General features: G+C 36.1%; 1 long non-coding RNA gene across 1 annotated transcript in view; it reads right to left on the bottom strand.

The window, feature by feature from the left end:
• Positions 1-755: 755 nt before the first annotated feature.
• The window catches only part of LOC139439848 (uncharacterized), a 63,116-nt gene continuing 43,292 nt past the window's right edge, over positions 756-20,579 (bottom strand). Inside the window, exon 3 of the long non-coding RNA XR_011649929.1 lies at positions 756-990. This is a non-coding gene — a long non-coding RNA (uncharacterized lncRNA). The remainder of the gene's footprint in view (positions 991-20,579) is intronic.

Below are 20,579 nucleotides of genomic sequence, written 5' to 3'. Positions count from 1 at the left end.
CTCACAAAATATGCCTTTGTCTTCTAGTAAAAGATTCCAAAAGAAGACTGTGAAAAGGATATCTGTTAATTTTCTATGTCTTCACATAGTCTGTTCCTACTCTGTAGAAAGCCTGTATGTCTGGAATTTTTTTATGTCCTATTCAACCTTCATATCTCAATTTAAATATTGTTTCATTTTGGAAAGTCCTTCTTGACCTTACAGACTTGCTAAAAATTAATACAATATGAACTCATGTTTATAACACATATTATTACTGTAATTATATGGATTTTTAAATCAGTTTTAATTTAATACTTGATCCCCATTTCTAGAATGTACATTCCATGAAGGTAGGGACCATATCTTTGAAATTGACTGCTATATCCTTAGTGCCGGGAACATTACAAGAATTCAAAAATTATTTGTGAAAAGATGAATGAATGAACAGATAAAGAAAATTATCTACCCATGAAAATGAGGAGAACCGAAATGCATTTTGGGATATAATTATTTAAGTTCAAAAACTTCCACTTGAAATACCCATGCAGTTAGTAAAGAAAATGCGTTTCTAAAAGGAAAGGATTTGAATAATTTAGACTAATTTCCTCAAGTCTCCTCTTCATTCTGCTTGGATAGTTACAGTAGGCAAGTAACAAGATAGTCCTTAGTTTTTCGCAATTTTCTTCTAGGTCCAAATCAATCAAAGCTTGGAAAGTTCATATATTTGCAAATCAGTAATCACCTCCAAAAAATTCTCTATAGTATTTCAGGACTTATGCCCAGGGTCTCTCATTTTCTTTTATTTCTTAAGTTTGCCAGGAGGGATTTGATGGGGCCCACCTCTGGCGCTGCCAGCCTGACTGAATTTCCTGGTCCTCTAGGTGGTGTTGGAAACGCCAGCTCAAAGGAGCACTGCCAAGTTAGAAAATGACTGCTTATGACTCCACATGCAGATAGGGACAGGTGTCTTCATCCGGCTGCTGTCAGTTTCTGTGCCATGAGAACTTTCTGTGAAAAATTAATGAAATTTCTATTGAAATAAGGATTTTAAACTGCCAATAAATTGCAGGTTAAAAGTATTTGACACTGTTAGTCCTCCTGCTCATTGGTATACCTTTTTCCCTTGGCTTCCAGAATGCCACACACTACTGGTTTTCTTCTTACCTCATTTACCTTATCTCATTTCCTCTTGGTCTCCTTTGTTAGTTAGAGCATCTGAAAGCTCACTCCTTGGGGCTCTTCTCTTTCTTACCTTCACTTCCTTGAAGAATTATGGAACACTTGAAGTTTCGAATACCATCTATACTGATGACTACCTGTTTTGTATCTCCAGCTGTATTCCAGACCCATGCATCCAATCAGCTATCTGACCATTTCATTTGGTTGTCCATAGTCATCACAAACTCACCATATCAAAATTGAACTTCTATACCTAAACTAAACTAAACTATACCACCTCCAGACTTGCATCAATTCAGTTGATTGTACCTTGAGAATCCAGTTGTTAGAATTTAAAAAATGATACTAGGACATCGTCTTTGACTCCTCTCTTTCACATTTCACACTAAACCAAAAGGACATTTTGCTTACTCTACCTTCAAAATAAATCCGTAAGTTTCCCATTTCTCAGCACTTTGGCTGCTACCCCTCTGGCCCAAACCCGCATCATATCTTGTCTAGATTACTGAAATAATCTCCAAAGGGGTCTCCTTGCTTTCACAAAATCTTTGATCCCTATCCCCTAATCCCCAAATCCCCATTGGAGTGATCCTTTAAAATGGCAAGTCGGATCAATGTCATCTTTCTCTTGGAACACTGCAGTGGCTCTCCCTTCCACACAAAGTTAAAACCAACATCCTTCCCTCCAAGGCTTTGCATGACCTTTCTGACCTTGTCTCCTACTTGCTCACTCCCCTTCAACAGCATTGGTCCCCTTGCTGCTTTTCAAATACACCAGGCACATTTCTGTACTAAGGCCTTTACATTGGCACTTCCTCTGCCTGGAAGGCTCCCCATACAGATACCCACATGGTTAACTCTTTCATTGCCTTCGGAGCCTGCTTAGGTACCACTCTCTGTGTGGTCCATCCTGCACCACCACCCCACTACCACGTAGTACTCAAAATCCTCCTGGTTTAATTTATTCTGCTCTACTTTTTTCTTTAATTATCTTGCTTTCATCTTCTAACAATTTATATTTTTATTTTATTATCTGTGTTATGTATTGTCTTTCTCACCCACTAGATTGTCAACTCCATTAATATAGGGATTTTTAAAATTGCTATATTTAATGATAGCCAGAATAATTTCTGGCATATAGTAGGAATCTAGTAAATACTTACTAAACAGATGACACTTTCTCACTAAAGACAGGAACTGTTCAACTTTGCCTGCTATCATCAGTACTATTCAGTTTTATACTGAATATTCAAATCAATGCAAAAGGACACAGAAAAGAAACAAGCTGTAAATAACAGAAAGGAAGAGTAACAATTGTGTCTATGTGTATATAATGTGATTGTCTACCTAAAAAATGCAAAAAAGTTTCCTTAAAAATATCTCTGAGAATTAATGAGGGCATTAAGGAAGTGTCCAGATGCACTGTAGATATGGATATAGATATATAGATATAGATATTTAAATTAATAGTTTTTCTATGTACCACCAGTAGCCAAATTAAAAATAATGTAATGGATAAAAAAGATCCCATTTGCAAAATCAAAGCATCAAACGAAATACCTAGAACAATCCTAATGTAAAATGTCTAAGGTTTACATTAGGAAAAGTATCAAATCGAAAATTATGAATAAATAGAACAGCATACAAAGTTCTTGAACAGGAATATGAATTATTATAGAAATAAATTTTCCAAAAGTAATTGATGATCTCAATGTATTTAAATCAAAATATAAAAAAGAATTTCATATGTTTTAACAAAGAACTTCAAGATCAAATGGAAAAGTATATTTACATCCAATACACTTCTGACAAAGAAGAACACTGAAGGAAGACTTATTCTATTAATGGTTAAAAAATTTTCAAAAGAATCAAAAGAAAACATTTATTAGTATAGGAATAGACCAGATCTGCAGCATTTCACATATTTTAGGGAAAGATGGACTTTTAAATAAATCATGTATGGATAGGTGGTTATTTATTAGAAAGTATTAAAAATAATAGTATGTAATTCATACCAATATCAAGTTAAACTTTTGATGGATCAAAGACATAAATTATACTACATAAATATGTGAAGAGTGTAGGCAAATACTGTCTAATTTTACTGTAGGGAATGGCTTTCTAAGAAATGTACAAAACCTACAAAATCTAAGAAATGAATTTATCACTTTTGCCCATAAAAAGAATACAAATAAACAGGGAAAAGATAGGTTAGCATAATGTATCATTAACATTCTGGATAAATATCTAAGAGACATCAAAAGCTCCTTCAAATCAGTAGAAAAAAGATAAACCTCCTAGAGCGCAAAATAGAATGAAAAGTCTGTTTACGGAAAAAGTAAAAATAGACAATAAACATGAAAAGTTACTTACTCTCACTGATAATCAAGAACATACCAACTGAAACAGAGATAGCATTTTTATACATCTAATGAGTAAACACTTGAAAAGGCTGCCGAGATTCAGTGTTGAGAAAGAAGTGGGGAAACTGAAACCTATAGGACACTCCAGCATACAGCTGACGAATCTTTGAAGTCATTTATTTAATGACTCTGCTGCCACTCTCTTTCCAATGTTGTCCATAAACCCAATAGCCTCAAAATCTCATGTTTTTTGTTTTATTTTTATCTCTTTCTGAGATAAGGAAGAAAATGAGAGTGTCGTATAAGATGCACTCTCCTGTTTTTCAAAAAGATGCCATTCTATCACCTTAATTTCAATTATTCACATACTCAACCCACATTTATTGAATACATAATGCCTCCAAATGATAGGTGCCACAGGGAAAAATCCCAGTGAATCAGTCAGCCCTGGTCATTTTCCAGGATTTTCCTTGGATGAGGAAGACTCTCTTGCAAGTATTGCTTACTTTAGATTGTTAAATGCTGTGATAAAACCACACACCAAGTACCATGGGACCATGGGGAGGAAGAGATTAATCACTATCATTACCACATTTTTTTCAGAATAATTTATCAGGATCCCAGCTTTGCAATTAAAGGAAACTTGTCAAGGCAATCAGAACAAAAATATTTGAATATAATTTTCTTTCACTCTTCCCTTCAGGCCATTCTACCCAGTGAGTTACAAAAGATCTGTGTTGTTCTTTTTATGTTTGTTTTGTTTTATGTTTTCTCTTCTTTTTCTTTTCTATTCATTGGTCAAACTATGACTCAGAATGGAAGAACTAATTTTGGATACAGTATAAATGCCTTATATGGCTTCACACTTATACAATTTGTAGTCTCAAAAATATCATACAACAAAGGTCACTCATTCTACTGGCATGACAAAATTGCTTGGGCACAAAAATAATCACACATATTAAATTTGTGAATTCCTGAAGTGGTAATATATATGAGTTCTTCTCCAACTACTGGAAGCTCTAAGCAGAGGATGAAGTGTGATCCAAAGACAGAAATAATAGAGAATCAGAAAGAAAAGGACAAGTTACAGCCACAGTGTCTTCCTAATTTCCTTTGACCTCAGTTTTTCCAGAATGTAAAATTATTTCTTCTTGGGTATGGGACCAGAAGCAAAGATTAAAAATTAAAAATATCAATAACAAAAATTTTAAAACACTGGTATCAGAGTTGGAGGATTATTGGTGTATCCTTTTCTTTTAAATTGCTTTCTATACTTTTATTATTATTCTTTAAAATTAATAGAAATAAGCACATATATATTAGTATAGATAATTTTATAATTTATAAGGTATAATATACATATATTTTGCATTAATAATTAGCTAGGTATAATATAAATATATAACTTAAGGTATATATAGCATAAGGTGCATATACATGTGTATATATACAATTCATAAAGAATCTACTCACAATAACTATCACTGAGTTTAAAATAGATTTCACAAATATCTATATATCATATTCAAGAATTAAAATGAAATGATTTGTGAAATATTCTTGTCTTCTTTTAGAAAGAAAAAAGATGGCATTACATTGAGTTCTTATGCCTGACTTAGAAGAGATAGACCCTTTAAAGATTATTACCCTAGGGTAGTTATCATCAAAGTCTTAGTCAAAACATAACCCATTTTTTTAATTGCGATTTCCAATACAGACAGATAAAAACAAATACAAACTGAAAATATTTAATTATGCAAACAATCTTAAAAAGAGACTTTTCCCTAGAAGTAAGGTTGTAAGATGGTCATTAAGTAAAACAGCTCAAAATCAAATATGTAATATCTTTGGAAGATGCAATAGGAAGTTAAGGAGAGATGTGTCCAAGTCAAGGAAGGGCTTTAGGGTAGGAGTCAGCAAAGGCCTATCCTGTTTTAATTTGCAAATTTAGTAATATTCAGCCAAGCATGTGCTCAACACCAAAAAGGAAGCAACCCAGGAAGGAAGATAAATTGGCCCTTAAAAAACCTTTTAGGAGAAATAGGGAATCAATTACCCTCTTTGAGCACCTATGTGCCCTATACTGAGTATTTTATAACATATTATCATAATTTATTCTGACAGAAACAATTAGAGGCATATCAGAACATTTAAATGACCATAATAGAGATAGGTAATGCTCATTAATATCCAGTTCTTCCCTCCTTCCTACCACACAGGAGCACTACAATTCCCAGAGGCCTTGAAGATAGACAGAGGCATACGACCACTTCTGACCAATGAAATGCAAGTGGAATATAAAAGTGCTACTTCCTGGGCAAAGTTTACCACACTTGAGTCATTAATCAGAAGAATTGCCTGATGCTTGACAGCAGCCTAATCCACATTGGAAATAAACCTTCACTGCATTAAATCACTGAGATTTCAGTGATTTTTTTTTTATTACTACATGAAAGACCTTGTCTTGATGACATTGCATTAAATCACTGAGATTTCAGTGATTTTTTTTATTACTACATAAAAGAAGACCTTGTCTTGATGAACTCACTTATCTAAGTTAAACAGTAGGTAAAGAATAAAGTTAGATATTGGAATCTGTATTTGCCTAACTCCAAAGTCCAGGCTCTTTGCCCTCTATCATGCTCCCTCGATACAAGATAACCCAGACTAAACAGTTTATAAATAAAATCGTTATCATTTCTATCTCAGGTTCAAACATGATTGCAGGGTTTGTGGGCTTTGATTTGGACCTTGGAATGAATGATGGAGACACTAGAAAGCTATCAATAAAAAGAAAGGGAGACTGTGTAAAATCAGGCTTTGGAGGTAGAAATGAGAATAGGCCTATGAAGAGGAGAATTATACTTTGGAAAACTATGAGATAAAAGATAAGAGAAGAAAAGGAGCAATTTGCTTAAGAATCCTCCATGCCAGATTGATGTGGTTAGATTAAGGGACAGTGAGAAATAGTGGGGTTTTTCATGCTGTTTACATCTCTGTTGGTCTCAAGCACCTCACTCATAAAGTGTATCCTAGATAAATCTAAGATAACTTCCAGTTCTATGTTTCTTCAAGGATACATCTCTAAGTTCCTTTGCATGGATTTATTAGTTGTTCTACTTAGGAAAAAACAGAACTAATGACATTTGATAATAATCAGTTTTTCAATGATCTGACAAATAATCATCTAGAGTTAGGCATGCTCCCCCACTTAGACCTGAACATATAAAGAATTTTATGATTTTTGCCAAAAAGAGCAAAGTTGGATGAATGGTTCTCCTGCTTTAGTAATAGGTGCCAACTTGTCTATAGGCTAAATTGAATAATTTTTTTTTCCCCATTCCAAGTAGGTACTGTCATCATCATCTGCTTTGGGGCAAAGTTTATTAACCCCATTTTCAGCAAATTGAGCATCAAGTCTTCTGTCTTTTCCTGTCTTTTATGACGTCTTTCTCCAAAGCACTTACCTTCTAGGAAGAGCCTCTGTTCAGAGGCAGTGGGAAATATAGTGCATATGACTGTATATGAGCATAGGCATACATTGACTGTCCTATAAATGCTAGCAGTCTGTTGAACACTAAAGATTATATAAATCTTAGCAGCTTTACTGATGCTTCATACACAAGCAGCTGTTGTTTCTTGGTCGCTTGATTAAATATGCTGCAAAATTTCTCTCAAGAAAATCTCACCAAAGTTGATTCCAGCAAATCCTTCATAACTTCCCCACTAGCAATTTGTTTCTAAGCAATTCAAAGAAAAGACCTAATTAATGACACTTTCTTTAAGGGGCCTGCTCTCTCTCCTTTGCTAATAAGGCATTTCTCACAGACCAAGTGTTCTAGTCTTGGCTCTGCCATTAACCAGTAATCATTCGCCCTTTTCAAAATGAAAGGGCTGTATATGACAGAGACCTTTTATGGACTGAAATGTGTTTTTGATAATATGTATACCTCTCTATTCCAGATCTGTTTTTTTATTATATATGTATCTGTATCTATAGCTCAACTTGCCTACATAGAGATGTGTAAGTGGAGAAATTATGGGCTACACATTTAGGAACAAAGTCAGAAATGTATCTCACTAAGCCTAAAGCTACAAAAAACACCCAACATTAAATTAATAAGATTAACCACCTATAAAAATATTCCTAGGGAAATCAAATAAAAAGTCTACCTAAAATGTGAGTTGTAAAATGTTGTTCTTAAGATTAGGAATCTGCACAGACCTATGGAAGAGATATGGGGGCTTCCCTGATGCCCCATGCTTAATCTAACTTTACACATCATCTGAGATGTCACTTTCTGCAAGACTTACCCAACCTTCCTAAATCTGGATTACATGCCTTTTCTTTATGCTCATATGATTCCCAGTAGTTACCATATCATCATGCTGCTTGATTTCCCATTAAATTGTACTTTCAGGAAACGTCTCTCTTAATCATTGTATCCTTATCTAGTAACACAGAAATTGGCACATAATATGTCCTCAGTATTAAAAAACATTGTTGAATGAAAGAAACAAGTGTTACATGAAAGCTATATCATAATCTTAGAAGTGGTACTTGTAAATTATGATGAGACAATATAATGACAGACTTAGCAAATGCACCATATTTTTTTACCTGCCACAAGATTTTTACATATGTTACTCTCTAAGCCTGGAATATTTTTTCCCAAGGTCTTCACTAGTAGTCCCTACTCCCCATTCCAACATCTGATGATGTGTCACTTCATAAGTGCAGCCTTCTTTGACCACCCTGAAAAATCCAATGCCTCATATGGCACTCTGTCTTACATCCACTAACCTCTTTCTCCCAGCACTTATAACCTTCGTAATTTTATATATCATGGTATAAGTATTTGTCTAATATATGTTTCCCATGCTAAATAGTAAGTACCATTATGGCAGAGGCCCTGAAGGATTTTGTTAATCATTGTATACTCAGAGTCTAGCAGAGTGCCTAGCACACAGAAGGAATCCAACAGTTATTTGCTGAGTTAGTGAAAAAATAACTTACTTTTTATAAATAAAATAGAGGATTTAAAGATTAAGAAATTGCTGACAAAATCCTAATACTCTCCAGGGAATAGGATATATTTTATTAACCAATAGTGTGTATATAGATAGAAATTTAAAAGGAAATTCTCTAGGCTTTAGAGATTGATGGGAATGATTAATTAAATGCATATTTTTATTTTTATTATTAATCCTAGCTTCCTAGTCACCCAAAGATCTTCTGATATGGAATTTGGTCTTCTTAATATATCCAAAAGATTAATATACCCAATATAGTCAGACCTGGGTAATCTGCCAGAAACATTCTCCAGTATACCTAAATCAATTGATTTATAAGTCAGTTCCTTGAGTTTAGGTTTTGTGAGTTGATAATAAAGAGGTATGAGATAGACATTGATTCATCCTTAATCCACAGTTACTTTTTTCCTTTTTTTAAAGATTTACTTTTTATTTATTTCTCTTAACATATTTCTTGAGTGTCTACTAGCTGCCATTCATTGAGTCAAGAATCACTTTGGTGCGCCTGTGTGTAAAGGGTTAACATCAGCCTGGGCTGATGCAGAGCCCAGTGTGTTGTCTCCTCACAGTTCTGTTTCCTTAGAAACTACAGAGTTCAGATAGATGTGGAATGCTGTGTTTGCCTCATCTATTATGTGGCACCACACCTGGATTGGGCAGCTGGGATTTGGCATGCAGGCCTTGGGCCTGCAGAGTGATATAAAAGATTGGTGGGAAATTAACACTTTCTCCGAGTCACAATGACTCATATTCTTCCTGACTCTTAACCAAGGCAGCCATGCTTGCCCTATATGAGAATTTGGACCAAAAAAGCTGGGAACTTGGTACAATGATACAAATGAGATACAATTGCTAGGCCTTCCCATGATATAAAAGATTAAAGACTGAATCACCTATTCCATAAAACCAAGTAAACTAGTATTCTGTTTAAGTCTACTTGTGTCTCATCAGGCTGATTGACCTCTAAAGCCTAAAAAAACACTGTGGTGGTACAGATAAAATCTAGGATCTGATCCTTCAATGCCAGAACTATAACTTCACCTGAAGAAACTTCTTTCTTATCACATATCTTCCTATCAAAGATCGCACTTCTCCTTCTGCCAGTCTTTCCCTTAAAATCTATTTACTCTATTGCAATGTCCAATGCTCTTAGTAGCTTTTTTTTTAATATACTTAAAATTTTTTTCAAAGATGCTTAGATTACATAAATGTTACATAAAAAATATAGAAGATTCCCATATGTCCCATTCCCTACCCCTCCCACATTTTCCCACATTAACAACATCCTTCATTAGTGTAGTTCATTTGTTACAATTGATGAACATATTTGGAGACATTGCTACTAAGTGTGAATTATAGTTTACATTGTAGTTTGCACTCTCTCCTGCACAATTTTCTAAGTTATGACAAAATATATAATTGCCTGTATCTGTCTTTGCAATATCATTCAGGACAATACCCAATTCCTGAAAATGCCCCCATATTTGATTTTCTCTCTCTCTCCCCTCAGAACACCCAGTGGACATTACCTCCACATTAGTTGTCAAAGTTCTTCCATTGCTAGAATCACGATCTATAGCAGAATATCAGCAAGTCTACTTTTGTCCACCACTCATTTCCCAGTCCTGAGGATTCTGGGATGATGATGCCCACTCCGCCTCTAATTGAGAATGGCTTAGATCCCATTGGGCAGATGGATGGGACTATCTTGCTTGCAGTTGCAAATTCTCTCTGTTCCTTGGGATAGTCTTTGTCCATCTCATCTCTTTGTTAGTTGTCCTGGCTGAGTCCAATGACATGGAGAGTAGGTGCTACAACTCTGTTGAGATTCAGGGCCCAGTTGGCACATGGACAGCCCAAAGATTTAAGTATCTTTGACATACACCTATCAACTCTAGCACTAAGCATATGTTCAAACGAAGGGGCAGATGGACCATGTGTAAGAAAACCACAAATGAGTCTAACTGTCACACTGGGGAGCACAAATTCCTAAGTAGGGCCCACAGGTAGAGCACCAAACTCCTGAGTGGTCAGCCCTGCCTGTAGTGTCTGTATGTTTCCAGAGCCCCCAGGAACCCTGCCATTTGAGGCAATATTTACTTTGGCTGTTAATGAGATTCTGCTGAAATTTGCATAAGCATAACCTCTGGGAGGACCTCTTGACTCACTTTGAGGTCTCTTAGCCATTTAAACTCATTTGTCTTTATCCTTTCCCCCTTTTGGTAGTGGTCTCTTTCCATTTGCATTGTTAGTTGGTTCCTACTAATTTATGATGATCAGCATCATGGATAAGAGACCTGGGTTCATTTCCCACTTTCACCAATTCCTGTCTATGACCTTGGCAAGTGATTTAATTTCTTACCTCACTTTTCTTCTGCAAAAAATCAGTTCACACTGGAGAAACAGTAGAACAATTTGTTTAAAAAATTCAGTCTTTGCAACCAGACTGCATGAGCTAAACTGCCATTTATTGGCTGTCTGCCCACAACCAAGTTACCTAACTTCTCTGTGCCTCAGGTTCCTTATCTACAAAATGGAAAGACCAATTTCACATACATTATTGAATTGCTATGAATATTAAACAAGTTAATATATATAATATACTTGATAGAATTCTTGGGATATTGCAATTTCTCAGTAAATGCCAGCTATTAATTATAATTATATTAAAGTGATAATTTAACAGCCCTCCAGTTTTTCTTCTTTGTTAAAAATAATGAACCTACAGGTTATTACTCTGGGAAGATAAAGTAGTTGGAAAAGGTCTACAAGTTGCAAATATTCAAGAAAGAATAAAAACAAAACTTTAAAAAACAATCCATAGTGGTTACTTTCTCTCTCAAATGAAGGTACAAAGAATTATGATACAAATGATAGTTCACAAATATATAATTAATTAAAGAAAAGCAGGCAGACCAAGGCATATATAAGGTCACCATACTGACCCAGAAGAAATCATCTTGATTGGTTCCATTTAATTTAGTATTTATATATTCCTTTATAACAAAGGACTTTATAAACATGGATGCATCTCTCCCTTTCTCCAGAGGCCTCAGGTTTCTGTTCTATAAATTTAGAGGATAAGATGAGATGACTTCTAGGGTCATTTGTAGTTCTAAGTTTCCATTACCCATTCAAGCTAAGGATGCCCAGGTGTTCAAATCCACTGGACAAGAATTTATATTTGTCTTTTTCTTAGTAAAAAAAAATAAAAAGTATAACTTAACTTCCCCTTTGATTAATCATCCCAGAGATTTTTTTTTTAGATTTTTCTGTCTTATTTTCTTCATCTGCTTATTTTAACTTTTGTGAAGAATTTCCATTTGTCTGTGTTGAAACTGAATATTGAGCCTCTCCCAGAATCTAAAGTCATGTTTGTCACCCACACAGTCCAATTCTGAAATGTTTTCGTGACATTTTCATTGGTTCAATAAATTACTCTGTAATATATATACTTGCTTTTCCTTTTCTTTTTATTTCCCAAGGAGAAATAAATAAATAAATATAAATGAATCAGGTCTCATATGTGGAGACTTTCTTAATAGCTTCCCACCCACTCTCGCCCAACTCACCTGGCAGCTCTTCATAGAGATCATTTCAATTAAAGCAGAAATCACTTTTTAATCAGGGATGCAGGCTGACTTTGTCTATGCTGTCTTATGGCAAAGTTTCCTCAAGTTCCACAGATGCACTGTGTATGATTCAAACACCTCTGTCATTCATTATGTTCAAACAAGAGTTTAATTTGTAGGGGCTGGTTTAGAAATAATTAATTGCCTTTCTGTATCTGGGGAGGAGTCCTTCACCTATAGCTTTCTGGAGTTGGAATATGCTGTGGGAATGTTTTGTGAGTAAAAAACTACCCATAGATTAATGAAACCACAGGCTGGACAGGTGCAAGTATAATAGGCCTCTGTTTAACAATTCATTATTATCACAACTTCCACTGTTGTTGGGCATGGACTTAAAGTTGGAAAGTTAACATGAGGATTTGGTGTGCTGAGCAAAAACATAGCCTTCATGGAAATTGGAATCTCTCATGTTTCAGAGAGAACTATGGACTTTGGAATTCAAATTATTTTGACTGAGGTGTGCTCTTTTGCATGTTATGTCCTTAATGTCTTTGAAACTCAGACTTCATTTCTGAAAAAAATAGTGTATTTTATATAACAGTTATGAAAATTAACAAATGTAATTCATATTAACTGTTTAGTACTCTGCTTGGTATCCAGTAGGTGCTCAATTAATGTCTCTTCTTACTTTTATTATTAAGCCTAATTCATGGGCATGATTCCCATTGGTTGACTCAATTTGCTGTGGTTATATACCCTGTCCCTGGTTAAATTTATTCCTTGGTAGTTTATTCTTTTATATACTATTATAAATGGAATTGTTTTCTTGATTCTTTTTCAGACTATTCATGAATGGTATTTAGGAACCCAACTGACTTATGGATCCTGTAACTTGCTGTATTCCTTTATTTTGGAGCCTTCTTGTGGATTCCTTGGGATTTTTTATATCTAGAATCATTTAGTCTGTGAAAAGGTATAATTGGATTTCTTCCTTTTCAGGTGAATGCCCTTTCTTTCTTTCTTTTTCCTGACTGTGCTGTCTAGAAATTCCAGTAAAACATTGAATAACAGTGGTAACAGCAGGCATCTTTGTCTTGTTATTAGTTTTAGGGGAGAAGCTGTCAGTCTTCCATCATTAAGTATGATATTTGCTGTGATTTTCATAAATGCCCTTTAGCATGTTGAGAAAGTTCCCTTTTATTAGTAGTTTTCAGAGTATTTTTTATCATAAAATGATGTCAGATTTTGTCAAATGCCTTTTCTGCATCAATCGTATTCATGTGGGATTTTTTCCTTCTTTCTATTAATGTGGTGTGTTACACTGGCTGATTTTATTAAATTGAACCATCCTTGCATTTTGGAATAACTCCAATTTGGTCATGTTTTATAACACATTTAAAGTATTGCTGAATTCAGTTTGCTGGCATTTTTTTGCGGACTTTTGTACCTATATTCATAAATGATATTCATCTGAAATTTTCTTTGCTTGGGCTGCTATCGTTATCTGACTTGGGAATCAGTATTGTTGGCCTCATAGAATGAGATAGGAAGCAATCTTTCCTCTTCCATTTTTTGGAAGAGTTTGAGAAGAATTCACATGTTATATTTTTTAAAATATTTGGTAGAATTCAGCAGTGAAACCATGTGGTCCTGGAATTTTCTTTGTTGAGGGGTTTGGATTACTGATTAAATATCTTTATTTGTTATAGGAATGCTGAGATTTTCTATTTCTATCTGATAAGGGTTTACAGTCTAGAACATATATAAAGATCTCCCACAACTTGACAACACAAAAACAAGCATCACTATTAAAGAATGGGCCAAGGATTTGCACAGACATGTTCGATGACATTCGAGTAGTTAATAAATATATGAACAGATGTTCCTCATCATTAACCATTAGAAAAATGCAACTTAAAAGTACAAGATACCATATCACAAACCCTTTGATAACTATAATGCTTTTTAAAAAAACTGAAAATAACAAGTATTGGGGAAGATGTAGAGAAATAAGAACTCTTTTTTTTAAATTTATTTTTTTTTAATTTCTTCTTCCCTTCCCCAGTTGTCTGCTCTTTCTGTCCATTCGCTGTGTTCTTCTGTGACTGCTTCTATCCTTACCAGCGGCACCAGGAATCTGTGTTTCCTTTTGTTGCATCATCTTGTTGTGTCAACTCTCTGTGTGTGTGGCACCATTCCTGGGCAGGCTGCACTTTCTTTGGTGCTCGGTGGCTCTCCTTACGGGGTGCACTCCTTGCGCATGGGGCTCCCCTACATGGGGGGCACCCCTGGGTGGCAGGACACTCTTTGCACGCATCAGAACTGCACATGGGCCAGCTCCACACAGGTCAAGGAGGCCTGGGGTTTGAACCACGGACCTCCCATGTGGTAGGCAGATGCCCTATCCAGTGAGCCAAGTCTGCTTCCCAATAAGAACTCTTGAACATTGTAGGAATGTAAAATTGGTGCAGCCACTATGGAAAACAACTTGGTGGTTCCTCAGAAACTTAAATATAGAGTTACCATTTGGCCCAGCAATTCGACTTCTAGGTATATACCCAAAAGAATTGAAAGTGGGGATTCAGACAGATATTTGCAAGCACTGTTCATCGCAGCATTATTCATAATTGCCAAAAAGTAGTTATAACCCAAGTTTCCATCAGCAGATGAGTGGACAAACAGAATGTGGTATACACATACACATAGATAAAAGGAAACAAAGTGCTAATACTAAGAAAACATGGATGAACCTTGAAGACATTGTCTTGAGTAAAATAAGATAACCAGATAGAAAAGCACAAATACTGTATGGTTTCTCTTATTTGAAATACTTAGCAAAGACAAATTCATAGAGACAGAAAGCAGAATAGTGATTACAAGAGGTGACAGGAAGGGGAAATGGGGAGTTATGCTAAATAGTGATGAGTTTTGATTTAAGATGATGAAAATAGTCTATAAGAAAGATAGTGGTAACTTTTACACAGTAATATCAATGTACTTAAAGTCAAAGTATTGTCCACTTAAAATGGTTAAAATGGTTATGTATATTTTCCTGCAAGTAAAAATAAATTAATTGTATTTTTAAAAATCCCTATCCAAAGGGTTGCCAAGGCACTATACCAGAAATGGATTGGCTTTTACAATGGGAACTTATTAGCTTATAAGCTTACTGTTCCGAGGCCGAGAAACATGTTCAAATAAAGACAGCATCAGGAGACGCTTCCCCCTGACCTTCAGATGTGGGCAGTTAGGCACTTGGCTGGAACATTAGCAGTGTATACTGGTCACTGCCTTCTCCTCCAGGCTTCTTTGCTTCCAGCTTCTGATGACCTCTGGGTTTCTCTCTGCTTCTGTGGATTTTTATCTCTAGGGCTCCATTGATTTCAGCTTCCTCTCTCAGTTTCTAGGTGTTTTTTTCTGTGTCTCTATATGTTTCTCCCTTTTATAAAGGATTCTAGTAAGAGGATAAAGACCCACCCTACATCACGCAATCTAATCAAAGGCTCTTAACTGAAGTAATTTAATCAAAGTTCCCACCTACAATATGTTTACACGCACAGGAATGAACTAGCTGTAAGGACGTGATCTTCTGGGGGCTACCCACCTCCAAAGTGTCACAAGGATCAAGATAATTTGTTAAATACGCATAGTGAGAAACAGCAAATGTTTGACTAGCTATCAGAGATACAAGAGCTATTTACATAATTTTTGTGGAGCAAAGTAGATAATATATACTGTATATGAGCAGATCTTGTGCACTGTGCTTTTAATGACCTTTAAGGTTTTGAGAACCTTAGACATCAGTGAAAATATCAGAGCCCTTCAGATTTGGCTGAAGAAGCCTAGTGATCCTATCTTCCAAGTGTGATTTTTGCATATGGACAGAAATAGAACAAAGACATAGAATCAGAGAGTCACATGTTTCAGTTTTATCTACCATTTTACCAAGACACAGAACTATCTGTTGGGTGCTTCAAGATACTGAACTTGAAATTCTTTTTTTTTAAAGATTTATTTATTTATTTATTTATTTATTTATTTATTTATTTATTTCTCTCCCCTTCCTCCCCCCACCCCGGTTGTCTATTCTCTGTGTCTATTTGCTGCATCTTCTTTGTCCACTTTCTGTTGTTAGCGGCACGGGAATCTGTGTTTCTTTTTGCTGCGTCATCTTGTGTCATTTCTCCATGTGGGTGGCACCACTCCTAGGCAGGCTGCACCCTCTTTGGTGCTGGGCGGCTCTCCCCAAGGGCGCACTCCTTGTGCGTGGGGCTCCCCTATGCGGGGACACCCCTGCATGGCAGGGCACTCCCTGCCCACATCAGCACTGCGCATGGGCTAGCTCCACACTGGTCAAGGAGGCCCGGGGCTTGAACCACGGACCTCCTGTGTGGTAGACAGATGCCCCAACCGCTGGGCCAAGTCCACTTCCCATTGAAATTCTTATATATTAATTTCATTTGATATTTATCTCAACCCTGACATGCTATTGTGCCATTTTAAAGATGAAAGGAAGTGATATTTAGAGAAAGTAATTAATTTGCCCACAATCTCATAGCTAAATTGCCAGAGCTGGATTTTAAATTAATTAATGTCTAGTTTCTTTTCTACCTTAAAAGAAAGGTGAGCTGAGTAATGCAGTCTGAGAAGTTATGGAGGTCTTGTCATATCTTCAGAGTTCCTTCTCAAAGCATGCACCCCTTCCAACATCAAAACACTTGTGAAAATGTGAGGGAGCTTGTTTTTAAGCATACTTTAATTTAATGAGTGCTTACTATTCAACGAGTGCATCTAAAGAGAAGCTTTGCAACATTATTTTTCCAAGCTACCATTTCAGCCAACAGTAAATCCTCTAGCTACTGCTCTATTTTGGAAGCAGGTACAAAACCCACTGCATTCACTGGTAAGTATTTATAGGCTAAATGACCATCCCCAAAACATGGCTGAATGCTGTTGTGTAGGAAACCTTATATCAGGGGTTTATAGATGGGAATGACATTACTACTTTTTGTGTGATCATGTCCCTTAATCAAAGATCTGGTTCTTTGAAAACCGGTAATCAAATCATCAATTACCACACTTAAAAGTACTAATTTAATTTATTGACTAAATCATTTGCAGGTTATTATACCTAGAACTCACCTTTTTTGAAAAAAATAAAACAAAACAATTAAATACAGCAATATTAAACCTACCTAATAGAATTGAAGCTCTAAAGATGAAAAAAGTCACTATACCATGGAAATAACTATCAAAATAATTCCAAGCATGCAGACTTAATTCTTGACTTATAAATATCTGTATAAATAGTTTGACCTTATAAATGAATGAATGGGAAACGGACTTGGCCCAGTGGTTAGGGTGTCTGTCCACCACATGGGAGGTCCGCGGTTCAAGCCCCGGGCCTCCTTGACCCATGTGGAGCTGGCCCATGCGCAGTGCTGATGCGCGCAAGGAGCGTCGTGCCACATAGGGGTGTCCCCCGCATAGGGGAGCCCCACGCGCAAGGAGTGCTCCCGTAAGGAGAGCCGCCCAGCGCGAAAGAAAGTGCAGCCTGCCCAGGAATGGCGCCGCCCACACTTCCCGTGCTGCTGACGACAACAGACCGGACAAAGAAACAAAACGCAGCAAAAAGACACAGAAAACAGACAACCGGGGGAGGGGAGGGGAATTAAATAAATAATAAATCTTTAAAAAAAAATAAAAATAAAAATAAATGAATGATGATATCTGACAGCTACTAAGTACAATAAAATTTTGTCTTAAATTCTTAAATTTTATTTCATTGTGTACTATAAACACAGAACTACTGCAGAGAAAAACAAGGGAGTCTTTCATTTGGTTATGAAATTGTTTTTTCCCTTACCAGAGAAATATAAGCTATTTTTTTAACCGGGTATATGGTGGTTCTAGGTTTATTTTCCTGGAGCACAATCCTTATTCCTTCATTAAGAGCATATTATTCCATATGCATTGGCTAACTTTTCAGGTACTCCTTCTTGGAAAGGTCATCAAGTCTGATGTTTTCTGGGTTGGCTTTCAAGGCCCTATAGGACCTGATTAAACTTCCTTTTTAGTATTACCTACCACTCTTCTCCTTCAAAGATGGCTTCTCTTTTGATTTGATTTTTAAGTTGTTTATGCTATTCCTTTCACATGTAATTCTGCCCCCATACATAATTGAATCTACCCATCCTGAAAGGGTGGCCTAAACTCAATCTCCCATAATATCCACTGGTTCCTTTAAGTGACCCTATATAAACACATCTTATAAATTAAGATAAACCACAAATGGTGCAGGTTTAAAGACTGATAATTAAAATTCTAACTTAATAAGAAGATATCTACTAGAGTTTACTATTCAACCGGCAAATGAGCAGTTCAATGGAAACACAAGATCAACGATACACACAATGAGACAAGACTCTCTAATGCCATTGCTGTTTCTCAAAGACATACATTGAAACTGAGGTTCTTAATTTAGCCATGCACAGTGGCAAATCTGCCTGATCAAGTGACATTAGAGTCACAGACTCATCAGATTTTACATGTCACTAGGGGGAAGGTATGTCAAGAGTCAAATCTCTGCTTATTGGCATACATGAAATTTTTTTCACTCTGCCAGATTTACATTGCCTTGTATGCATTCTATTTCTTACTAATTTATAGTCATCATTGGCCCTATAGCTTGCCTGGCATGGCATGTGCAAACATAGCCCCAAGGCAAATCAGCTAATCCTCCCAGCAGATTACTATTCCTAAATTACTCCTACGCTGTTACAAGGCCAAGCTGAAATAACAACTGTATTTGGTAATAATTACTATAAACTTAGGGGCTAAAGATGATACAACTTTATTATCTTATAGTTTTTGAGGTCAGTAGTCAGAAATGGGTTTTATGGGCTATAATCAAGGTGCCAGAAGAGATGCATTCCTTCTGAAAGCTCTTGCCTTTTCTAACTTTTTGAAAACACCTGCATTCCTTGGCTCATGGCATCTTTATCTTCAAAGCATGTCAAACAAACCTCTGCTGCCATCATTACAACTCCTCATTTTTACCTGCCCACTTCCCTTACATAAGGACCCATGTGATTACACTGAACTCTACCAATTAATCCAAGAAAATGTCCCCATCTCAAGATCTTTAATTATATCTGTAAAGTTCCTTTTGACATATAAGATAATATATTCAGAGAATCTGGGGATTAGGACATGAGGCTCTTTGGGAATCATTATTCTGTATACTACACCAACTTTTTCATGACTCTTTCCATATATATCCATCTTATTTCCATGATTGAAAGTAAGATTTCCCTCTTCCAAATCACCAAGAAACCCTTGGATTGCAATCTTGGCATCTCACATTTTATCTTCTCTGAAAGCCATTGGAATGTGTGTCTCATTTTCTCTACTATATTGGAGGCTCCTTGAGAAGCAGGGTCCAGATTGGATTCATTTCTATCATTTCCTATTTGCTTAGCACAGGGTCAGGGAAAGAATAGTCTTTGAAGGAATAGATGGATGAATAAATTCAGTCATGCCTATTATCATGAAATAAGTACATAAAGCTTTGCATTATCCAGAAAATTTTTTTATGCCATTAATTAAAGGTACAAAATAGGTAAATAAAGGAATGTTGATATATTTTACTGCTTGTTGTTAAGAGAGTAAATTATTTTCTAGATCCTGAGTTCCCTGCTTATTGCTGGATCCTGACACTTACTCCCCACCAGCATTATGAAAAGGGAAGCCAAAGAGAAAACTAAAAATGCTCTCAGGTGTCCAAATGATAGAGATATTTCTGGAGGAAAGGCATATGCTTGGCCCCACTGTTATAATAGTGGTCTGAGAAAGAAGCATTCAAAGAAGCATTTAAAAAAATGGAACCAGGCAAACTGACCTTTGTATCATTCTCTAATGAAACAATCAGTGACATAAGAAATACTGGCTACTGCCAAAATCAGAGACGAAACAGAGAGACCAAGGGAAAGAAAGAAAATAATCATTTCATCATATTTCTCCTTGAGATGTATAAATGCACTGAAAAAAAGTGAAGGGATTGGTGTCCAGAGCACATTACTCTGCTCTGGACACTGAGGGCACTTGATGCTGCATATCCAGTGTGATCCTCCTAACAGCTCCGTGTGTTTGCCACTTCACCAATGAGGACATAAGGAAGTAGAGAGTAACTTAGCCACATGTGGTATGGCTGAGATCCAAACTCATACATCTCTGACTCTAAAGCCTGTGTTCTCTTGTCTCCCTTGACTGAGGAGGTAAAGATGACATACTGCCAACTGACTATTTAAGAAGAAAAGTTAAATGATTCTGCAAGTCTAAAAATGGACTCAGGTCTGGGAGAGATTCTGGCCAGGGAGGTTAATTGAAAGTTGATATTTGATAAAGCTTTCATTGAAACAGCACAATGACAGCTGTAATCAAATCC

Source organism: Dasypus novemcinctus, chromosome 10 (genome assembly GCF_030445035.2).
Source record: "Dasypus novemcinctus isolate mDasNov1 chromosome 10, mDasNov1.1.hap2, whole genome shotgun sequence".
Lineage (NCBI taxonomy): Eukaryota > Metazoa > Chordata > Mammalia > Cingulata > Dasypodidae > Dasypus > Dasypus novemcinctus.
Note: the sequence above shows the minus strand (reverse complement) of the source record. Positions and strands in the feature narration are given on the sequence as shown.